General features: G+C 37.3%; 1 pseudogene; it reads left to right on the forward strand.

Annotated features, from left to right (window-relative positions):
- Positions 1-281: 281 nt before the first annotated feature.
- Positions 282-17,797, forward strand: LOC135553788 (electron transfer flavoprotein subunit alpha, mitochondrial-like; annotated as a pseudogene).
- The last annotated feature ends 8,359 nt before the right edge of the window (positions 17,798-26,156 follow it).

A 26,156-nucleotide genomic window follows, 5' to 3' on the forward strand; every position in this document is an offset into this window, starting at 1 on the left:
AAGTGAAAGAGAAGCGGAGAGATCAGACTACATACATTGTTCTCGCGAGATACAAGAGTGGAGAATTAACTGATGCCTGTTGATATTGTCATGAAACAGGCAGGGAGCAAGTCTCGAACCCTCGACCATCGAGCCCGAGGTCCGGCGCGCTATCGACTGTGCCGCAAAAGCATGCTCGTGCGGCACAGCCGATTTCCGCGCTTATAAAGCCAGGGTCGTTACAATATCAAGACAAATAGGTAGCAAAAAATTTAGCTGATTAGCTAGAAAGCTAGCCAGTTATGTTCACAGCAATTAACAGAAGAAGTTTGGGACAATTGGTATGTAAAACTCCAGTGTTGACAAATGCAGCCATTTCTTCTACCGTTTCAGATTGCCATCAACGTCTAGTTGGCTAGTCTGACTGAAGTCTGTCTGAGGTCAGTTCAGGACATGGCATGTCGACAACATACTTTCACTCTAATTTGCAACTGCACTGTTAGTTACATACATTGTAGCTATTAACGGTTATCGTGTCAGAGTAGAGCATGCAACTAATCCTGATTGTGGGACCATAACTAGCTACAGTACAGTGTGTCACCTGACTTGGGTTAAACTAAACTAGCAAGTGATTTTGTTATCTTGGAGGACAAAACACACAGTTGACCTGACATGGCTAAAGCCTTCCCTTTGGTGTTCGACAAACGTATTTCATATTGCCCTTATACCCTGTCGTGCACAGTGTGTTTTATATTGACCTTTGTACACACTACTGTTTACACTGTTAATTTGATAGAGCCAGTCTGATAATGTGCCCTAAACCTATGCCAGCTGTCTAGTTTATCATTCAAGGCCAAAATACCAAAATAGTAGTTATTGACAATCAGAAATGTCAATTCAATTGTCTAAACTAAGTCTTATTTTTAAAGCAGTTTCATTATGGAGATTGGTTGTGTTCTCTCCTGCAGCCCTGTCTGGTCCAGAGGTTTCAGAGTACTCTGGTAATAGCAGAGCACAACAACAACCAGCTCAAAGCCATCACACTGAACGTCATTACTGCTGCCAGCAAGGTGGGAGGAGAGGTCACCTGCCTGGTGGCTGGAACCAACTGTGCCAAGGTAGGACTGTCACTACGATGCCCCACAGAGGTGGCAACCCCTCTTATCTGGAGAGCTACCAGTGTGCATGCATTTTTAAAATGTTACCTTTATTTTACCAGGTTGGTCTCATTGAGATTAAACATCTCTGCAAGAGAGACCAAATTTTGCTTCAACCCTACACTAATGCACCTAATTCAGCTAGACTAATTGTGATTCTGGTGGGTAGAATCAGGTGTGTTTCAGGAAGGCTTGCGCAATAGCCCAGCTCTGCTGGACGATGGTTAGCTACTCCTGCCATAACAGCTGTTCAGTCACACATCAATGGAAGTTATGTTTTAATGTGGTATTTCATACGTATGTCACACTTGTGCAGTACAATGTAGCTCTTTCATGATATACAGCTGGCTGATATGGTTAACTGTTTATTTCTATGTTGCATTCGTCTTTAGCAGGTTGCAGACCAGATCAGTAAAGTCCAGGGGGTCAAGAAGATTCTAGTGGCTCAACATGACTCCTACAAAGGACTGTTACCATTCTGGGATGGGATAGTTTTGTTACGTTCTGAGGTCTGTGTGGATATGCTTAGTTCAAATACAGATGCCGGAGATGTTGAGATGATATTTACTGTTGGAATGATGGAATGGCATGATACTTCCTTTTGGACTTTAACCCTGGTCCTCTTTTCTCCATACAGAGGAATTGACTCCTTTGATTCTTGCTACCCAAAAGCAGTTCAACTTCACACACATCTGTGCAGGAGCTTCTGCTTTTGGGAAGGTGAGTTACTGACTGTAACACAACAGTGTTCACATGTCTGCATTTCCCGCATATTATTAATAGCTATATAATGATCAAATCCTTCCTTATCATGGGAAGTTTATTATGTATCCAGACATGCATGAATTATAGTGCATTTTATCATCATAGCAACATCTAGTTGATCTGATTTACCATTTTTAAACATTATGCTTTAATGCTTCTGAAAGTTGTTTTTTTCCTTCCAATTTTACCCAGTAAGTGTAGTACTACCCCTCAATTACTACCCAGTAAGTGTAGTACTACCCCTCAATTACTACCCAGTAAGTGTAGTACTACCCCTCAATTACTACCCAGTAAGTGTAGTACTACCCCTCAATTACTACCCAGTAAGTGTAGTACTACCCCTCAATTACTGCCCAGTAAGTGTAGTACTACCCCTCAATTACTACCCAGTAAGTGTAGTACTACCCCTCAATTACTACCCAGTAATCTGTCATTCTGCAATAGAACTGTCAACTTGCTGATCTAATGGGATTTCTATTGAATTAGGATGCATTAAACAATATCTTATGTATTGTAATCCAACTCATATTGACTGAGGCTGGGTTGTCTGGTCTCGATTTCCCTGAGTAGATGAAAGTGTTTTAGATGATGCATCCTAATACTGTCTGGTATCTGATTTAATTTATTTTACTAAAAACATCATCAACAATCATTTGTCAAAGATGACTTTAAATTCCATTGTCCATCCTTGGGCTAAACTTCACACAGTTTTGTATTTCAGTCTCCGTGGCCCAAGCTAGTTTTATCCAACTCACAGAGGGCAGTTTGTATCTGTCATGGTACTATAGCATTATTGACATCATCTACTTTAAACTGTTTCTGTAGGGACACATTATTGGTAATAGTTTCAATTTGGTCTTTATTGTACCAAACTTTGGCAAGTCCTTAAAATGTTGAGAAACATTCCCATTTTAAAACAATCAACCTCCCCATCACCTCTGTGTCCTGAGAGATCCACAGGGTGATATGGTTGAATTAAAGAATATCATCTCAATACCTTATTATGCTCAACAGAATCTCCTTCCCAGAGTGTCAGCCAAGCTGGATGTTGTAACTCTCTCTGACATCATCGAGGTCAAATCTCAAGACACCGTTGTTAGAACCATTTACGCTGGTGATATTCCTGTTGTAATATCTTTTATAATTAACAACTATTCCATTGAGGTATAAAATGACCCCAAATATTTTGTAAGCACACTAATTATTATGCATTACAACATAGTTTCTTATCGCTGCAGGCCTGTTCTTAGCACTACCTATAATGCATACGTAAGCAGCAGAATAAATGATTAGATAGATTTCAGTATTGGTGTAGTGCTCTGCTAATGGGCTGGGGTCAGGGGTTAAATGGAGATGATTGTTCTATATTCATTAGTAAAGTGATGAGGCTATAGTAGTTCATGTTGTTGTTTCTGACCTCTTAATGACTACAGAGATCCACCCTGGTCATCCCAGCTGTCAGTCTGAAAGCCTAAAAGCCTCCCTGAAGAAGAATAAGCTCAGATCATATTTTGATTGGGCACATAATCATAAAATATAGATGGGTCTGATTAAAATTATCCACTTAAACTTTGGCAAGAGCCTGACTCTTCCTGGTTGGGAATTCAGTGTTTTTTTGTTTTTTAACCATTTTGCTGCTGCATTTTTGCCAGACAAAGGTCTTACACTTGGATGTTTTGGTGTTGTCAGACAGTCCAATTAGTAATACACAATGCATATGCCAGGACCCAGCCTAGCTTCATACAATGCAAGTTCTTACAATGCAAATAATTACAACGCAAGTCTGTTCTTTCTTGTTTTTAATTATTACTGGGAACATTTGTCATTGTATTTTTTAGAATTGCCTGAATTGCATCGCATGTAAAACAGACAATGGCATTTATCAGAGAATAACCAACAACGCAAAAGCTTAATTGAATCACCAAATTCTTCTAAATACTTTTTCTTATTGCGTTTTTTTGCTCTAAGAATATATTCCAATATAACCAAGCAAACCCATTGCATGTGGTGTTACTGTACGTGGTGTCTGTACTACAGGTAATGCCCTGGCCACAGTGAAGTGCAATGAGAAAGTCAAGGTGTTCACAGTGAGGGGGACTTCCTTTGAACCTGCTGCTGTGGAGGGAGGCAGTGCTGCTACTGAACAGGGTGCACTACTCTTCCATTACACTGTTGACAGCAGCGCCACTCAGTAACCTTTCTCTGTCTCTCATCATAACAGTCATTTTCAATACCTGATTATGGCTCCCGAGCAGCATATTCAGATTCTAGTGTAAAGAATATTTTGCACATTTAATTTGACTGCGTTTTGAGATTGATTTTTAGTTATGTCTGTCCGTTCTGTTGCAGTTGCCTCACCCTCTCCTGCGGGGATGTCAGAATGACTTAAGCAGAGCCTGACCAAGAGCGATCGACCAGAGCTCACTAGTGCCAAAGTGGTAGTGTCCGCAGGTAAGGGCTTAGCTTTACACTGTCTGACTGCTTCAGCCAATGTGTCATTCACATTCCCTGGCCTCTCATTCTGTTAGGTCATTGTGACCAAGCACTTGATTTCTTTGTCCCATTAGGACGAGGGCTGAAGGGCGGTGAGAACATCAAACTGCTGTACGACCTCGCTGACCAAATGGGTGCTGCAGGTATAAATAACCATGTGTGTGTACATCAGAGAGAAGGAGAGAGAGAATCTTTGAGAGTGAGTGGGTGCATGTGTGAGGGACAGTGGAAAGAGTGTGAGTGTGCTCTTCATGTGGTCAGTTGTCTGTGTGTAACTGCGTGGTATGATCATGTGTATTAATAACCCGCTGTATGTTGTGAATGCAGTGGGGGCTTCCAGAGCTGCTGTGGATGCTGGCTATGTCCCCAATGACATGCAGGTCAGCCAGACTGGCAAGATTGTAGCACCTGTAAGTGATACAACACACACCCTTTTATTGTCTCTGTTATTTCACTGTGTCACAGCAGAAACCAACATATAATATTTCTTAGTGAGCAACCTGACAAGAAAATAATAACATAACTTTAATAAATTGTATATGATTACGTTTCAGTTTTTCAGCATCACACTATCATATTAAATGTTCTGTAAAATTATATTTTAATTTAGTTATTTTGGATTACAAATGTAATTATGTTTGGTCTTGTTGAATGACTTTAATTGAACTGTATGTGCACTTTTGCTGACCTTCATTAGCCTACGTTCATTCAGAAAGTATTCAGACCCTTGACTTTTTCACATTTTGTTACAGCCTTATTCTAAAATGGAATAAATTGTTTTTTCCCCCCTCAATCTACACACAATACCCCATAATGACAAAGCAAAAACAGGGTTTTAGACAGTTTTGCAACTGTATATACACTACCATTCAAAAGTTTGGGGTCACCGAGAAATGTCCTTGATTTTGAAAGAAAAACACTTTTTTTGTCCATTAGAATAACATAAAATTAATCAGAAATACAGTGTAGACATGGTTAATGTTGTAAATTACTATTGTAGCTGGAAACGTCAGATTGAAATGGAATATCTATGTAGGCATACAGAGGCTCATTATCAGCAACCATCACTCCTGTGTTCCAATGGCACATTGTGTTAGCTAATCCAAGTTTATCATTTTAAAAGGCTAATTGATCATTAGAAAACCCTTTTGCAATTGTTAGCACAGCTGAAAACTGTCGTGCTGACTAAAGAAGCAATAAAACTGGCCTTCGTTAGACTAGTTGAGTATCTGAAGCATCAGCATTTGTGGGTTTGATTACAGGCTTAAAATGCCCAGAAACAAAGAACCTTCTTCTGAAACTCGTCAGTCTATTCTTGTTCTGAGAAATGAAGTCTATTCTATGCAAGAAATTGCTAAGAAACTGAAGATCTGGGACAGCGCTGTGTACTACTCCCTTCACAGAACAGCGCAAAAGGGCTCCAACCAGAATAGAAAGAGGAGTAGGAGGCCCCAGTGCACCACTGAGCAAGAGGACACGTGCATTAGTGTCTAGTTTGAGAAACAGACGCCTCACAAGTCCTCAACTGGCAGCTTCATTAAATAGTACCCGCAGAACACCAGTCTCAATGTCAACAGTGAAGAGGTGACTCCGGGATGCTGGCCTTCTAGGCAGAGTTCCTCTGTCCAGTGTCTGTTCTTCTGCCCATCTTCATCTTTTCTTTTTATTGGCCAGTCTGAGGTATGGCTTTTTCTTTGCAACTCTGCCTAGAAGGCCAGCATGCCGGAGTCGTCTCTTCACAGTTGACGTTGAGACTGTTTTGTGGGTACTATTTAATGAAGCTGCGATGGCATGATGGTTGCTGATAATGGGCCTCTGTACGCCTATTCCATTTCAAACCTAGTCATTTACAACAATAGTCATTTACAACATTAACTACACTGTATTTCTGATCAATGTTATGTTATTTTAATGGACAAATAATGTGCTTTTCATTCAAAAACAAGAATTTGTAAGTAACCTCAAACTTTTGAATGGTAGTGTATGTAAAACTTTTTTTATATCACATTTACTCAGTACTTTGAAGCACCTTTTGCAGCGATTGCAGCGTCGAGTCGTCTTGGGTATGACGCTACAAGCTTTGCGCACCTGTATTTTGGGCGTTTCTCCCATTTTTCTCTGGAGCAGGTTTTCATCAAGGATCTCTTAGTAATTTTCTCCGGTCGTCTTTCCCTCGATCCTGACTAGTCTCCCAGTCCCTGCTGCTGAAAAACATCCCCACACCATGATGCAGCTACCACCATGCTTCACCGTCGGGATGGTGCCAGGTTTCCTCCAGACGTGACGCTTGGCATTCAGGCCAAAGAGTTCAATCTTGGTTTCATCAGATCAGAGAATCTTGTTTTTCATGGTCTGAGAGTTTTTAGGTGACTTTTGGAAAACTCCAAGGTAGCTGTCATGTGCCTTTTACTGAGGAGTGGCTTCAGTCTGGCCACTACCATAAAGGCCTGATTGTTGGAGTGCTGCGGAGATGGTTGTCCTTCTGGAAGGTTCTCCCATCTCAACAGAGGAACTCTGCAGCTCTGTGAGAGTGACCATCAGGCTCTTGTTCACCTCCCTGACCAAGGCTCTTCTCCCCTGATTGCTCAGTTTGACCGAGCGGCCAGTTCTAGGAAGGGTCTTGGTGGCTACAAACTTCTTCCATTTAAGAATGATAGAAGCCATTGTGTTCTTGGGGACCTTCAATGCTGCAGACATTTTTTGGTACCCTTCCCCAGATCTGTGCCTCGACACAATCCTGTCTCAGAGCTCTACGAACAAGTCCTTAGGCCTCATGGCTTGGTTTTTGCTCTGACATGCACTTTCAACTGTGGGACCTTGTATAGACAGGTGTGTGCCTTTCCAAATCATGTCAAATCAATTGAATGTACCACAGCTGGACTCCAATCAATTGTAGAAACATCTCAAGGGTGATCAATGGAAACAGGAGCTCAATTTTGAGTCTCATAGCATAGTCTGAATACTTATGTAAATAAGATATTTCTGTTTCTTGTTTTTTTTTAAATTTGCAAACATTTCTAAAAACTTGTTTTCACTTTGTCATTATGGGGTATTGTGCGTAGATGAGGAAATTTAAAAATATATATTTTTTAAATTCAATTTTAAAATAAGTCTAACAGAACAAAATGTGGAAAAAGTCAAGGGGTCTGAATACTTTCTGAATGCACTGTATTTTCTCAATCTTGATGTTCCAAGATGGCCGATCTGTCTCCTACATTCAATTGTGTGTACAGTGTGTTAGTTAGCAGATTGGTGTGGATTTGGGTGTGTGTGTGTGCCAAGACTTTGCGGAGGCTGTGTATGTTTTGGCAAAGCCAACAAGCCACAAGACAGACCCCTCACAGCAAAGGGAATTATCCTTAGTCGTGTTGAATATTCCGGTTTTCAGCAATACAGCTATTTTCAACCTAGCTTCCTTTTCCGCTGAAAACCGAATGTGGGAACTCCGCTCAGGTGCTTCTCTTATGCCTGCTACATCAGGTTAAAGGGAATTAATACAGGCAAGCACACACTTGTTATACAAAACAATACAAACATAATCACCATGTGTGACAATACTCTGTATTGTGACATTATTTGAAATTGAATAAGCTTAAAAAGGCTAAATTGGTCATTTGGCTAGCGACAAGGATATCCCATCTGTCATCAGACCCCCATTAGGGCAGTCTGAAGCGGCTGTAATGTAGTTAATGGCTGATTTTTAAGGTCTTAAATGATTTACCAGACCCATTAGGAAGGAGACTTAAGTGCTGTGAGTCCACCCTGCCCCTCAAAATGGACAACTCTGCCAATATTGTTGTTTCCTGTTTACATTGTGTACAATCACAGAAGGGTATGATATGCAACATCCTAAACCAGTAACCATTCATTGCTTGTGTATTGTAATTAATATTCAAAACAAATAAGGTCACTGGAAATATAATTGATGTAATCAAATGTAATATACTATTTACAGTAATATTATATATACAGTACCAGTCAAGTTTGGACTCACCTACTCATTCAAGGGGTTTTCTTTATTTTTACTATTTTCTACATTGTAGAATAATAGTGAAGACACAAACTATGAAATTACACATATGGAATCATGTAGTAAACAAAAAAGTGTTAAACAAATCAAAATATATTTGAGATTCTTCAAAGTAGCTGTCCTTTGCCTTGATGGCAGCTTTGCACATTTGGCATGCTCTCAACCAGCTTCATGAGGTAGACACCTGGAATGCATTTCAATTAACAGGTGTGCCTTGTTAATTTGTGGAATTTCTTTCCTTAATGCGTTTGAGCCAATCCGTTGTGACAATGTAGGGGTGGTATACAGAAGATAGCCCTATTTGGTAAAAGTCCATATTATGGCAAGAACAGCTCAAATAACCAAAGAGGAAACAACATTCCATCATTATTTTAAGACATGAAGGTCAGTCAGTGCAGTCACAAAAACCATCAAGCGCTATGAATAAACTGGCTCTCATGAGGACTGCCAGAGGGAAGGAAGACCCAGAGTTACCTCTGCTGCAGAGGATAAGTTCATTAGAGTTAACTGGACCGCCACATGAAAGGAAGACCCAGAGTTACCTCTGCTGCAAGGATAGGTTCATTAGAGTTAACTGGACCGCCAGAGGGAAGGAAGACCCAGAGTTACCTCTGCTGCAGAGGATAAATTCATTAGAGTTAACTGGACCGCCAGAGGGAAGGAAGACCCAGAGTTACCTCTGCTGCAGAGGACAGGTTCATTGGAGTTAACTGGACCGCCACATGAAAGGAAGACCCAGAGTTACCTCTGCTGCAGAGGATAAGTTCATTAGAGTTAACTGGACCGCCAGAGGGAAGGAAGACCCAGAGTTACCTCTGCTGCAGAGGATAAGTTCATTAGAGTTAACTGGACCGCCAGAGGGAAGGAAGACCCAGAGTTACCTCTGCTGCAGAGGACAGGTTCATTGGAGTTAACTGGACCGCCACATGAAAGGAAGACCCAGAGTTACCTCTGCTGCAGAGGATAAATTCATTAGAGTTAACTGGACCACCACATGAAAGGAAGACCCAGAGTTACCTCTGCTGCAGAGGATAAGTTCATTAGAGTTAACTGGACCACCACATGAAAGGAAGACCCAGAGTTACCTCTGCTGCAGAGGATAAGTTCATTAGAGTTAACTGGACCACCACATGAAAGGAAGACCCAGAGTTACCTCTGCTGCAGAGGATAAATTTATTAGAGTTAACTGGACCACCACATGAAAGGAAGACCCAGAGTTACCTCTGCTGCAGAGGATAAATTCATTAGAGTTAACTGGACCACCACATGAAAGGAAGACCCAGAGTTACCTCTGCTGCAGAGGATAAGTTCATTAGAGTTAACTGGACCACCACATGAAAGGAAGACCCAAAGTTACCTCTGCTGCAGAGGATAAGTTCATTAGAGTTAACTGGACCACCACATGAAAGGAAGACCCAGAGTTACCTCTGCTGCAGAGGATAAATTCATTAGAGTTAACTGAACCGCCACATGAAAGGAAGACCCAGAGTTACCTCTGCTGCAGAGGATAAGTTCATTAGAGTTAACTGGACCACCACATGAAAGGAAGACCCAGAGTTACCCCTGCTGCAGAGGATAAGTTCATTAGAGTTAACTGGACCACCACATGAAAGGAAGACCCAGAGTTACCTCTGCTGCAGAGGATAAATTCATTAGAGTTAACTGGACCGCCACATGAAAGGAAGACCCAGAGTTACCTCTGCTGCAGAGGATAGGTTCATTAGAGTTAACTGGACCGCCACATGAAAGGAAGACCCAGAGTTACCTCTGCTGCAGAGGATAAGTTCATTAGAGTTAACTGGACTGCCAGAGGGAAGGAAGACCCAGAGTTACCTCTGCTGCAGAGGACAAGTTCATTAGAGTTAACTGGACCGCCACATGAAAGGAAGACCAGCCTCAGAGATTGCAGCCCAAATAAATGCTTCACAGTAACAGACACATCTCAACATCAGCTGTTCAGAGGAGATTGCGTGAATCAGGCCTTCATGGTCGGATTGCTGCAAAGAAACCACTACTAAAGGACACCAATAAGAAGAGACTTGCTTGGGCTAAGAAACCCGAGCAGTGGACATTAGGCCAGTGGAAATCTGTTCTTTGGTCTGATTGAGTCCAAACTCAAGATTTTTGGTTCCGACCGCCGTGTCTTTGTGAGACGCAGAGTAGGTGAACGGATGATCTGTGTGGTTCCCACCGTGATGCATGGAGGAGGTGCTGTGGGGGTGCTTTGCTGGTGACACTGTCAGTGATTTTATTTCGAATTCAAGGCACACTTAACCAGCATGGCTACCACAGCATTCTGCAGCGATACGTCATCCCATCTGGTTTGCACTTAGTCCCACTGTTATTTGTTTTTCAACAGAATAATGATCCAACTCCGCCAGGCTGTGTGAGGGCTATTTGATCATTAAGGAGAGTGATGGAGTGCTGCATCATATGACCTGGCCTCCACAATCACCTGACCTCAGCCCAATTGAGATGGTTTGGGATGAGTTGGACCGCAGACTGATGGAAAGGCAGCCAGCAAGTTCTCAGCATATGTGGGAACTGCTTCAAGACTGTTGGAAAAGTATTCCAGGTGAAACTGATTGAGAGAATGTCAAGAGTGTGCAAAGGGTGGCAACTTTGAAGAATCTAAATTATATTTTGATGTATTTAACATTTTTTTGGTTACTACATGATTCCATGTGTGTTATTTCATAGTTTTGATGTCTTCAGTATTATTCTACAATGTAGAAAAGAGTCAGGTGTGTGCACTTTTGACTGGTACCCCCCCACACACACAAAAAAATCACATCTTTCCTCATGCCAGACTGAGAGGGGAACCATGTTGTGGATTTATAATTTATCATTCTTTAGAGGTAATGCAGTATTCACATGATAATTAGGATACATTTTTGATTGCTGCCTGCGGGCATTTCTGCATTGTTGGCTTCAGGAACCTGGGCCATTATGACCTTATTAGTGTAACTGTCAGTGGCCTGTTTTAGTTTACACATGCGTTGTCGTGTATTTTGTTATGAACTGCACTCATCAGGATAAAACTTATTAGTGGCTTTTACAAGACGCCATGTCACTTAAATGAGGAGAGCAACACCTCCGCTTGACTCAATGTATCAGTCAAAACAACGCTGGCAAAATTAATGTTTTCAATTACTGTATTCTTGTTAATTACTTACAAAGACTAAGTATTTTACTTGAAATGGGATACAATAACAATTGATTAAAATAATGACACAATTGTTTCAGGTTTTGTCATAAGGAACAAATAATGAAAGATTTATAATATAAGGCTATTGTTAAGTGAGAGCAGTGTATAGGCATTGGTGGTTTCAGAATGATGCAGGTTGATATAGTCTTTTACTTGTGATTTTAGAGGACTAAAGTAATAATTTCAAGTGATAACTTTATAATTTTCTCATCTTCACAAGCATTGTCACATGTAGGCCAACAGTACAAATATAACAAAATAAAGACTTCTAGTGGGACCACTTTTACTGTTTTTTCATATGCTTTTCAAGGCATTAAATATCATAGATTGTTCTGTCAAACCAGTTATAGGACTCAGTCCTGAGATACCACCGAGCCAGTCGAACAGTATTTAGTATCGTTAGCCAACCTGTTGTCCTTTGCTGTCTGTTTGCACACAGCAGCATCCCGTGATCACCTGGTTGATTAACTCAGTTGTGTCACAATCTGGCTGTGTGTACAGGAGCTTGTGTTCTCACACCTGAGGGGAGCTGTGCTGTGTGAACCACTGGGTTTCAGCATCACTTTGGGGGATTTTATTAACAGGCCAGCGAGTGCACCAAGTCCCTGCCCTGCTGCCACGGCTCACAGCAGCTGTGGAGAGACCAAACGCCAGACAGGCAAGCAGACTGACAGGCAGAAGAGGAGGGGAAAACTGACCAAGCTTGGCAAATCAACTGGCCATTCTCCTCCTCTCCCTACATATACTTTAAAAACATCCAGGGCTAAATGACCCCACCCCCCCAAGTATAGCAGTTTGTAGTGGAAAACTTTCAAAAAGCTGTTTATACCCAGCTGGGGACCTACTTGGAGGCTAACAGGGAGAAGCTTTTCTATTTTTTATTTTCTCTCTCCCAGTCTGGGGGGAAAAAAGGCCTCTGGATTGACAGTGCCTTTCATACTGTATTATCCAGCCTGGCTTTTAACTCCGGCAGAACTGTGTTCACAAATTGATGCTCTGTTCCTCTGGGGCTGCAGCTGAAACATTAAATCCTACTGAAATATTCATATGTGAGTGCATTTAGCTGAAAGCAATTGATGTGCTGCTCCCTGGAGAGTGGATGGTAATGTTGCAGCCAGGGGCCCAGGCCCCCACACTCTGGCTGTCAGACACCCTAAAGGACCACACTCTGGTCAGAGCCATTGAGATATATGGTCAGGAATTGACTGCCTACTGGGTCAGAGTATGGTGTAAATGGTTCCGGAGGATTGGGGTTCAGTTTGTGGTTCTGGTGTTGGTCACTTATGGTCACTGCATCTACTGGTTAGGAGAGCCTATCTCGTAAGGCTGTGGTCATAGGGATTCTCTGATGGCCATGCTGTGTATGTATGTGTGAAAACACGCATCATCTTCTCATTTTAAGTTGTTGAAAAGTAATGGTTAAATAAATAGTCTTACATATTATATTATGGCCAAACATTTTCATTCATTTGGTTGAGACTTTTGTTTTCAGAATATATATTTTTTGTTCTCCCTACAGTAACTCTGTTTATTAAAACTTGAAAGCTGATTTATTTTATTTATTTATGTCTATTTAGTATTATTGCAATAATATACATCTTTTGTTATATGAATTACATTTTTGATAAAATGGCCAGTCAGTATATAATAATGTATTATGTTTTATTTCCAGGAACTCTACATCGCAGTTGGCATCTCTGGAGCTATTCAGCACCTGGCTGGGATGAAGAACAGCAATAGCTGTGTTATTACTTGTGGATAAACAAATGTAAATAGATTTGTTCTACTGATGAAAAAAATATATATATATATATATTTATATATTTGAGGATGCAATATGTTTTGAATTGTTCTAGTACTCCAAAAAAATACAGGATGTGTTTTATACAGCAAGATATTTTTGAAGCAAGTTGTGCTTTTTAAAACATTGTTTTTTGCTGATTCTTGCTGTCGCAAGTCATGCATAAGTACGTATAGTTATGGGGCTTGGGCTTGTGCGTCTGATTGCTAAATTAACTGTGGTGTTGATTTATTTGATTAAATTCTTCTGAGCTCTTTGTGATGTAGCGCCTTGTCACCAGGAGAGTGATAAATACATCTCACCCTCATGTTTATCACAATTTCATGTAGCTAAGCTTATTCTTCAGCCTTTTATGGAATTTGCACTAGTGATGGATTAACAAGTAAAGACATACATACAGTAAAACAATGGGGATACTGATTAAATGTCATATTGATTTCAAATAAATTGTATTAATGTTAAAAAGTGTTAATTCATTTAAAATCATTTACAACTCTTTGAAACAGTTTTTAAAATGTTTATCTTCAGTCAATCATTTGATATCTTCAAGTTATCTGAAAGTATAAAGATCACCCATTCCAATAATCAGTCCAGTTAACACTGTTACTGTATAGGCTGATTTGAAAAAGCCAAAATGGGTGTGATATAACTGCACCAATTTACCTAATTAATAGTATTACAGCAATTCACTCTTTCAGAATGTCTATATATGGGGAGGATTTGAATGAACTTGGTCAAAGTACTTTTTCTTATTTGTATTCCTCTTTTCGCTGTAGTTGACCCACTTTTACAACAAGTGGAGGGCAGAATACGTCTGTCCCTGGAAGAGAACTGTTTTATGTAAATGCAAAATGGAGAAACTCTTTCGTAGCCATGACAACAGTCTCCTGAGTGGATTTCTTCCACCAAGGCAAGCTATCTGCTCCGTGATCCCGTGCACTTAAGAAGTGTGTTTTAAAAGGGAACCTGAAGAAGCTTTTTAAAGAATGATGTATAATTTATTTGTATTTTCTCTCTTGCTTCTTAAGAGGAGAGTAGAGTGTGTGGGATGTGTTCTGAATGTGTCAGACCACAGTATTATGTACTATTATGCAGCCATAGTCCCATATCTATTTGTTTTGTATGAGATTTACTCTGCTTCTACATATATCCAGCCGCTTGATGTCACGGAGCTGTTTATAAAATCACTTTCATCCACTTAAAAAACAACACATTCATATGTGACATCACTTAAGTGCAGCTAATTTGGGTTTGTATGTTTGCTGCTTTAACAATCTATACAATATGTAATGAAAGCATAGTGTGTGTGTGTATAAATAACATGAGAGAGTAGTAAGGAATGGTAATACAACTTTATTTTATTTTGTTCTTTTTCTTTTCTTTTTTTTTAAACTTAATTTTGATTCTCATCATAGTGACTGATATTGTCCTAATGCCGAATGCAATGTATCTTTCATTTATGATTTAAGTGTTTGGTTTAGCCTCCATTAAAATTCTGAGGCAATCCATGTACAGTATGCATACCGCTTTGCATTTTCATTCAGAGGACAGGTTAGTACATGTACTGAGACGAACTGTGACACGTGTTTTATTTCTAGATAATCGTTGCCGTCAACAAAGATCCAGAGGCACCTATTTTCCAGGTAGCTGACTACGGTTTGGTGGAGGATCTCTTCAAGGTAAGACTGTCAATGATGACACGATTAGATATTGTGATATTAAAGGTGTGAAATGATTCCCTATATGGAGGAAGATATTTAGTCAATCTTAAGGAGGTGGACCTAGATCTTCAGCATTGGCTAAATGAAGTATTGTACACCACACCCTGTATAGGTTTAGTAAAGTGCTATGAGTCTTATCTAAGTCAACACTGTTACACTGGATTTAACCTGTATGGTGCCCAGTATTTTTAATTCATGACAGCATTTAAAGAGTCAGTGTTCATGTACTTGAGATCTGCTTAGTTCTGATGGGTAAATTGTGGTGAGGAGTCTTGAGGGAAATATCCATCACACCCTCATGCCATCGTTACAGATGCCTGTCACACCCTGTCCATCTCTCCTTTAAGAGTCATTCTTCTAGTACCCTCAGGAGGATTTAAAATAGGTTTATTAATATGATGTGTATTTGTTATATTAATAATATGGACCTTATTCTACCAAAAGTGATTTCCTGATAAAAGCAAACACAACATTGGTTTTGACTGAATTAGGTTGTCACGTTCTGACCTTAGTTATTTTGTTATGTCTTTGTTTTAGTATAGTCAGGGCATGAGTTGGGTAGGTTGTCTATGTTCCTTTTTCTATGTTTTGGTATTTCTGGGTTTGGCCTGGTATGGTTCTAAATCAGAGGCAGCTGTCAATCGTTGTCCCTGATTGAGAACCATATTTAGGTAGGCTGGTTTCACCTTTGAGTTGTGGGTGATTGTTTTCTGTTTAGTGTTTGTCACCGTACAGGATGGTTTCATTTCGTTTCATTTCATTCTCTCGTTATTTTGTTTTCTGGTGTTCATGGAAATAAAGTATCATTATGGACACTTACCACGCTGCGCATTGGTCCGATCTCTCCTACTCCTCCTCAGAGGAAGAAGACGAGCGTTACATAGGTCCTTAATTAGCTATAAATTATTATAAACTGGCTGGTTCAAGCCCTGAATGCTGATTAGCTGACAGCCGTGGTATATCAGACCGTATACCACAGGTATGAAAAAACATGTATTTTTACTACTCTAATTAGGGGTGTGTGGTATATGGCCAATATACCACGGCTAAGGGCTGTATCCAGGCATTCTGCAATGCGTCGTACTTAAGAACATCCCTTAGCCCGCGGTATATTGGCCATATACCACACCCCCTCGTGCCTTATTGCAATAGCAAAACACATTTGAAAAGCGCAAGAAAGAGGTGATATCTTAGATTTCCTCCTCAGTTAATGATGCTGTAATAAGACACATCAACGACTGATTGACTAATGTTAATGCATTTAAACTGACTCCCTTTGAGCCTTTATTCAAACATTTCAATTATTAAGGGAAATGTCTAATGGTCACTGTTAATTCACTCTTCTTCTTCTCTGATTGTGTCATTGAGGCACTTCCTGGTTCACTAGAGACCACCCGCAAGCCATTTCCTGTGATCAGAGGCCCAGGCTGTCAGTTAGACGCTCATTAAAAGTATTCCTGTGATAATGTCATTCATTGTAAAAGCATTTTGTGACAACTGTTGATGTACAAGGGGTTCTATAAATGAGTTTGATAAAATGAATTGAATAGTTAGGTTTATCATTATAAATCATTAAAGGGCACCTTCCATTTGCCGTTCAGTCTTAAACAATGTGGATTCATTAGCTTGGTGGTGCAGCAATCTATTTGACCTGTTTTAAAGGCAATGTTAATGTCTGGTTTTCCCTCTCATACATTTGAATATTATTCAGTTGTTTAATCTCAGAAAGCAAAACTTCTAGAGACCTTGTGGCTTACTGAGTTGTGCTTGTTCAGTTACAATCCGTTAACTAGGTTTCTTAGCCTAAAATAACACTGAGTGAAATCATGTTTAAATGACTATGCAGTTGAGTTCTTACTCTCTACGACTGTAAACATTTCTCTGTTGAGTGCCTGAATCCAAACCTGGTAAATCAGTTATTGTGATTGATAGAATAGGAACCATTTGGAACTGTATATTACTCCACCTAATGAAAAAACAGATGTACTGAATTATTGAACTCGTGAATGTATCAGTGGATAGTTCATGAGAGGACCTCCTGCTCAGAGAGTAACTTCCACTCCTCAACCTTAACAGGAACTACTTGATAGTTAAACTAAGGGGACTGCCTGGTGTTGGCTTTCATATTGATTCTGTGTTCCTCTTCACCTATTCACTCCTAATTGACATGCTCAGGTAACTTTGGCAGGGCTCAACGCCACAGGGTTCCAGGCAGCACTTCTACCCTCTAGTTTAGGTATAAATACGGAGGTGGCAGATCCAGATCCAGTGCCCAAGCTTTGCCACACTCTTCAAGAGGGACCCTTTGTGAGAAGTGAAAGCCTAGTGGCTTTTTCCATTTGTTTGTCTCATCATTTATTAACCAGTGCCGTTGCGTGTGATCGGCCGGTGTTGGTGACTAGGTGTTTAAGTTAGTAATATTCTGCTGAAGTGATGGGTAAGTAGAGATAATAATAACAGGCAGGTCCAGAACTGTGACAATAGTTCTCATCTTACCTGTGTTTACATACACTCTGATTTCAGATAACAGTCAAAGACAATGGATGTGTCTTTTGACGTTGTTGCCAATGAAACTGTCAGAGGTATGAGAACTGTTTGTACTTGTAGGCTGTTCCTGAGATGACTGCAGCATTGAAGAAGTGATCGCCATCATGATCCAACCAAGATCCTATAATACTCCAAGATCCTATAATACTCCAAAATCTGAAGATGAAACATTAACCACCATAAGCTGCCAGTTTTAACTACCCAAAAGAAAATCCAGCCTTAAACTGCATTTCAGGCTTCTTGTGCATTTTGAAATTGGTGCTTAAAATGTCTACATCTAATACATATTTGATTGTGATATCTTTTTAATGAATAATAAAGCTAGTGGATATGTTACAATGTATCACAACTTGTTCCTTTCAATTTGTTTTTGTTGAGGATTTGAAATCTGATCAAATGGATGTTTGGGCTTTCCTTTGTGGAAAGCTACAGTATCAGAATAATACACTGTTATATCACAGTGGATAATGGAAAGCTACAGTATCATGGTATGGTGTAATAACACTATTATACAGCATGATATATAACACTATTATCCACCATGATATAACACTATTATCCACCATGATATAACACTATTATCCACCATGATATATAACACTATTATCCAGCATGATATATAACACTATTATCCACCATGATATATAACACTATTAGCCACCGTGATATAACACTATTATCCACCATGATATAACACTATTATCCACCGTGATATAACACTATTATATACCGTGATATAACACTATTATCCACCGTGATATAACACTATTATCCACCATGATATAACACTATTATCCACCATGATATATAACACTATTATCCACCGTGATATAACACTATTATCTACCATGATATAACACTATTATCCACCGTGATATATATCACCATTATCCACCGTGATATATAACACTATTATCCACCGTGATATAACACTATTATCTACCATGATATAACACTATTATCCACCATGATATATAACACTATTATCCACCGTGATATAACACTATTATCCACCATGATATAACACTATTATCCACCATGATATATAACACTATTATCCACCATGATATATAACACTATTATCCACCATGATATATAACACTATTATCCACCATGATATAACACTATTATCCACCATGATATATAACACTATTATCCACCATGATATAACACTATTATCCACCATGATATATAACACTATTATCCACCATGATATAACACTATTATCCACCATGATATATAACACTATTATCCACCGTGATATAACACTATTATCTACCATGATATAACACTATTATCCACCGTGATATAACACTATTATCTACCATGATATAACACTATTATCCACCGTGATATATAACACCATTATCCACCGTGATATAACACTATTATCTACCATGATATAACACTATTATCCACCATGATATATAACACTATTATCCACCATGATATATAACACTATTATCCACCATGATATATAACACTATTATCCACCGTGATATAACACTATTATCCACCATGATATATAACACTATTATCCACCGTGATATAACACTATTATCCACCATGATATAACACTATTATCCACCATGATATATAACACTATTATCCAGCATGATATATAACACTATTATCCACCATGATATATAACACTATTATCCACCATGATATAACACTATTATCCACCATGATATATAACACTATTATCCACCGGTGATATAACATATTATCCACCATGATATAACACTATTATCCACCATGATATAACACTATTATCCACCGTGATATAACACTATTATCTACCATGATATATAACACTATTATCCACCGTGATATATATTATCGTGATATAACACTATTATCCACCGTGATATAACACTATTATCTACCATGATATAACACTATTATCCACCATGATATAACACTATTATCCACCATGATATATAACACTATTATCCACCATGATATAACACTATTATCCACCATGATATAACACTATTATCCACCATGATATATAACACTATTATCCACCATGATATATAACTATTATCCACATATTATAACACATCCATGATATAACACTATTATCCACCATGATATATAACACTATTATCCACCATGATATATAACACTATTATCCACCATGATATATAACACTATTATCCACCATGATATATAACACTATTATCCACCATGATATATAACACTATTATAACCACCACCATGATATATATAACACTATTATCCACCATGATATAACACTATTATCCACCATGATATAACACTATTATCCACCATGATATAAACTATTACACCATGATATAACACTATTATCCACCATGATATATAACACTATTATCCACCGTGATATAACACTATTATCCATGATATAACACTATTATCCACCGTGATATAACACTATTATCTACCATGATATAACACTATTATCCACCATGATATAACACTATTATCCACCATGATGATATAACACTATTATCCATGATATAACACTATTATCCACCATGATATATAACACTATTATCCACCATGATATAACACTATTATCCACCATGATATACTATTATCCACCGTGATATAACACTATTATCCACCGTGATATATAACACTATTATCCACCGTGATATAACACTATTATCTACCATGATATAACACTATTATCCATTATCACCATTATCCACCGTGATATAACACTATTATCTACCATGATATAACACTATTATCCACCATGATATATAACACTATTATCCACCATGATATATAACACTATTATCCACCATGATATATAACACTATTATCCACCGTGATATAACACTATTATCCACCATGATATAACACTATTATCCACCATGATATATAACACTATTATCCACCGTGATATAACACTATTATCCACCATGATATAACACTATTATCCACCATGATATATAACACTATTATCCAGCATGATATATAACACTATTATCCACCATGATATATAACACTATTATCCACCATGATATAACACTATTATCCACCATGATATATAACACTATTAGCCACCGTGATATAACACTATTATCCACCATGATATAACACTATTATCCACCATGATATAACAGTATTATCCACCGTGATATAACACTATTATATACCGTGATATATAACACTATTATCCACCGTGATATGACACTATTATCCACCGTGATATAACACTATTATCCACCGTGATATAACACTATTATCTACCATGATATAACACTATTATCCACCGTGATATATAACACCATTATCCACCGTGATATAACACTATTATCTACCATGATATAACACTATTATCCACCATGATATATAACACTATTATCCACCATGATATATAACACTATTATCCACCATGATAAATAACGCTATTATCCACCATGATATAACACTATTATCCACCATGATATAACACTATTATCCACCGTGATATAACACTATTATCCAACTGATTATATAACACTATTATCCACCGTGATATGACACTATTATCCACCGTGATATAACACTATTATCCACCGTGATATAACACTATTATCCACCGTGATATAACACTATTATCCACCGTGATATAACACTATTATCCACCATGATATATAACACTATTATCCACCGTGATATAACACTATTATCCACCATGATATATAACACTATTATCCACCGTGATATAACACTATTATCCACCGTGATATATAACACCATTATCCACCGTGATATAACACTATTATCTACCATGATATAACACTATTATCCACAATGATATATAACACTATTATCCACCATGATATATAACACTATTATCCACCGTGATATATAACACCATTATCCACCGTGATATATAACACTATTATCCACCGTAATATGTAACACTATTATCTACCATGATATAACACTATTATCCACCGTGATATAACACTATTTTCCACCGTGATATATAACACTATTATCCACCGTGATATAACACTATTATCCACTGTGATATAACACTATTATCCCCGTGATATAACACTATTATCCACCATGATATAACACTATTATCCACCGTGATATATAACACCATTATCCACCGTGATATAACACTATTATCCACCGTGATATAACACTATTATCCATCGTGATATAACACTATTATCCACCGTGATATATAACACCATTATCCACCGTGATATAACACTATTATCCACCATGATATATAACACTATTATCCACCGTGATATAACACTATTATCCACCATGATATAACACTATTATCCACCATGATATATAACACTATTATCCACCGTGATATAACACTATTATCCACCATGATATAACACTATTATCCACCATGATATATAACACTATTATCCACCATGATATATAACACTATTATCCACCGTGATATAACACTATTATCCACCATGATATAACACTATTATCCACCGTGATATAACACTATTATCCACCGTGATATAACACTATTATCCACCATGATATATAACACTATTATCCACCATGATATATAACACTATTATCCACCATGATATATAACACTATTATCCACCATGATATAACACTATTATCCACCATGATATATAACACTATTATCCACCGTGATATAACACTATTATCCACCATGATATAACACTATTATCCACCATGATATAACACTATTATCCACCGTGATATAACACTATTATCCACCGTGATATATAACACTATTATCCACCGTGATATAACACTATTATCCACCGTGATATAACACTATTATCCACCGTGATATAACACTATTATCCACCATGATATAACACTATTATCCACCGTGATATAACACTATTATCCACCATGATATATAACACTATTATCCACCGTGATATAACACTATTATCCACCATGATATAACACTATTATCCACCATGATATATAACACTATTATCCACTATGATATAACACTATTATCCACCATGATATATAACACTATTATCCACCGTGATATAACACTATTATCCACCGTGATATATAACACTATTATCCACCGTGATATAACACTATTATCTACCATGATATAACACTATTATCCACCGTGATATATCACCATTATCCACCGTGATATAACACTATTATCCACCATGATATAACACTATTATCCACCATGATATATAACACTATTATCCACCATGATATATAACACTATTATCCACCATGATATATAACACTATTATCCACCGTGATATAACACTATTATCCACCATGATATATAACACTATTATCCACCGTGATATAACACTATTATCCACCATGATATAACACTATTATCCACCATGATATATAACACTATTATCCACCATGATATATAACACTATTATCCACCATGATATATAACACTATTATCCACCATGATATAACACTATTATCCACCATGATATATAACACTATTATCCACCGTGATATAACACTATTATCCACCATGATATAACACTATTATCCACCATGATATAACACTATTATCCACCGTGATATAACACTATTATCCACCGTGATATATAACACTATTATCCACCGTGATATAACACTATTATCCACCGTGATATAACACTATTATCCACCGTGATATAACACTATTATCTACCATGATATAACACTATTATCCACCGTGATATATAACACCATTATCCACCGTGATATAACACTATTATCCACCATGATATAACACTATTATCCACCATGATATATAACACATGATATATTATCCACCATGATATATAACACTATTATCCACCATGATATAACACTATTATCCACCATGATATAACACTATTATCCACCATGATATAACACTATTATCCACCGTGATATAACACTATTATCCAACTGATATATAACACTATTATCCACCGTGATATGACATATTATCCACGTGATATAACACTATTATCCACCGTGATATATAACACTATTATCCACCGTGATATAACACTATTATCCACCGTGATATAACACTATTATCCACCATGATATATAACACTATTATCCACCGTGATATAACACTATTATCCACCATGATATATAACACTATTATCCACCGTGATATAACACTATTATCCACCATGATATATAACACTATTATCCACCGTGATATAACACTATTATCTACCATGATATAACACTATTATCCACCATGATATAACACTATTATCCACCATGATATATAACACTATTATCCACCGTGATATATAACACTATTATCCACCGTGATATATAACACTATTATCCACCGTGATATATAACACTATTTTCCACCGTGATATAACACTATTATCCACCGTGATATAACACTATTATCCACCATGATATAACACTATTATCCACCGTGATATAACACTATTATCCACTGTGATATAACACTATTATCCACCGTGATATAACACTATTATCCACCATGATATAACACTATTATCTACCATGATATATAACACTATTATCCACCGTGATATAACACTATTATCTACCGTGATATAACACTATTATCCATCGTGATATAACACTATTATCCACCATGATATATAACACTATTATCCACCGTGATATAACACTATTATCCACCATGATATATAACACTATTATCCACCGTGATATAACACTATTATCCACCATGATATATAACACTATTATCCACCATGATATATAACACTATTATCCACCGTGATATAACACTATTATCCACCGTGATATAACACTATTATCCACCGTGATATATAACACTATTATCCACCGTGATATATAACACTATTATCCACCGTGATATGACACTATTATCCACCGTGATATAACACTATTATCTACAATGATATAACACTATTATCCACCATGATATATAACACTATTATCCACCATGATATATAACACTATTATCCACCATGATATAACACTATTATCCACCGTGATATAACACTATTATCCACCATGATATAACACTATTATCCACCGTGATATAACACTATTATCCACCGTGATATAACACTATTATCCACCGTGATATAACACTATTATCCACCGTGATATAACACTATTATCCACCGTGATATAACACTATTATCCACCGTGATATAACACTATTATCCACCGTGATATAACACTATTATCCACCATGATATAACACTATTATGATATATAACACTATTATCCACCATGATATATAACACTATTATCCACCATGATATATATAACACTATTATCCACCATGATGATATAACACTATTATCCACCGTGATATAACACTATTATCCACCATGATATAACACTATTATCCACCGTGATATAACACTATTATCCACCATGATATATAACACTATTATCCACCATGATGATATAACACTATTATCCACCATGATATATAACACTATTATCCACCATGATATATGATATAACACTATTATCCACCATGATATATAACACTATTATCCACCATGATATAACACTATTATCCACCATGATATAACACTATTATCCACCATGATATAACACTATTATCCATGATATAACACTATTATCCACCGTGATATATAACACTATTATCCACCGTGATATGACACTATTATCCACCATGATATAACACTATTATCCACCGTGATATAACACTATTATCCACCATGATATAACACTATTATCCACCGTGATATATAACACTATTATCCACCGTGATATAACACTATTATCCACCATGATATAACACTATTATCCACCATGATATATAACATATTATCCACCACACTATTATCCACCATGATATATAACACTATTATCCACCATGATATATATTATCCACCATGATATAACACTATTATCGTGATATAACACTATTATCCACTGTGATATAACACTATTATCCACCATGATATAACACTATTATCCACCGTGATATAACACTATTATCCACCGTGATATAACACGTGATATAACACTATTATCCACCACTATTATCCACCATGATATAACACTATTATCCACCGTGATATAACACTATTATCCACCATGATATATAACACTATTATCCACCATGATATAACACTATTATCCACCGTGATATATAACACTATTATCCACCGTGATATAACACTATTATCCACCATGATATAACACTATTATCCACCGTGATATATAACACTATTATCCACCATGATATATAACACTATTATCCACCGTGATATATAACACTATTATCCACCGTGATATATAACACTATTATCCACCGTGATATATAACACTATTATCCACCGTGATATAACACTATTATCCACCGTGATATAACACTATTATCCACCGTGATATATAACACTATTATCCACCATGATATAACACTATTATCCACCATGATATAACACTATTACACTATTATAACACATGATATATAACTATTATCCACCATGATATATAACACTAT

Source organism: Oncorhynchus masou, chromosome 2 (assembly GCF_036934945.1).
Source record: "Oncorhynchus masou masou isolate Uvic2021 chromosome 2, UVic_Omas_1.1, whole genome shotgun sequence".
NCBI lineage: Eukaryota > Metazoa > Chordata > Actinopteri > Salmoniformes > Salmonidae > Oncorhynchus > Oncorhynchus masou.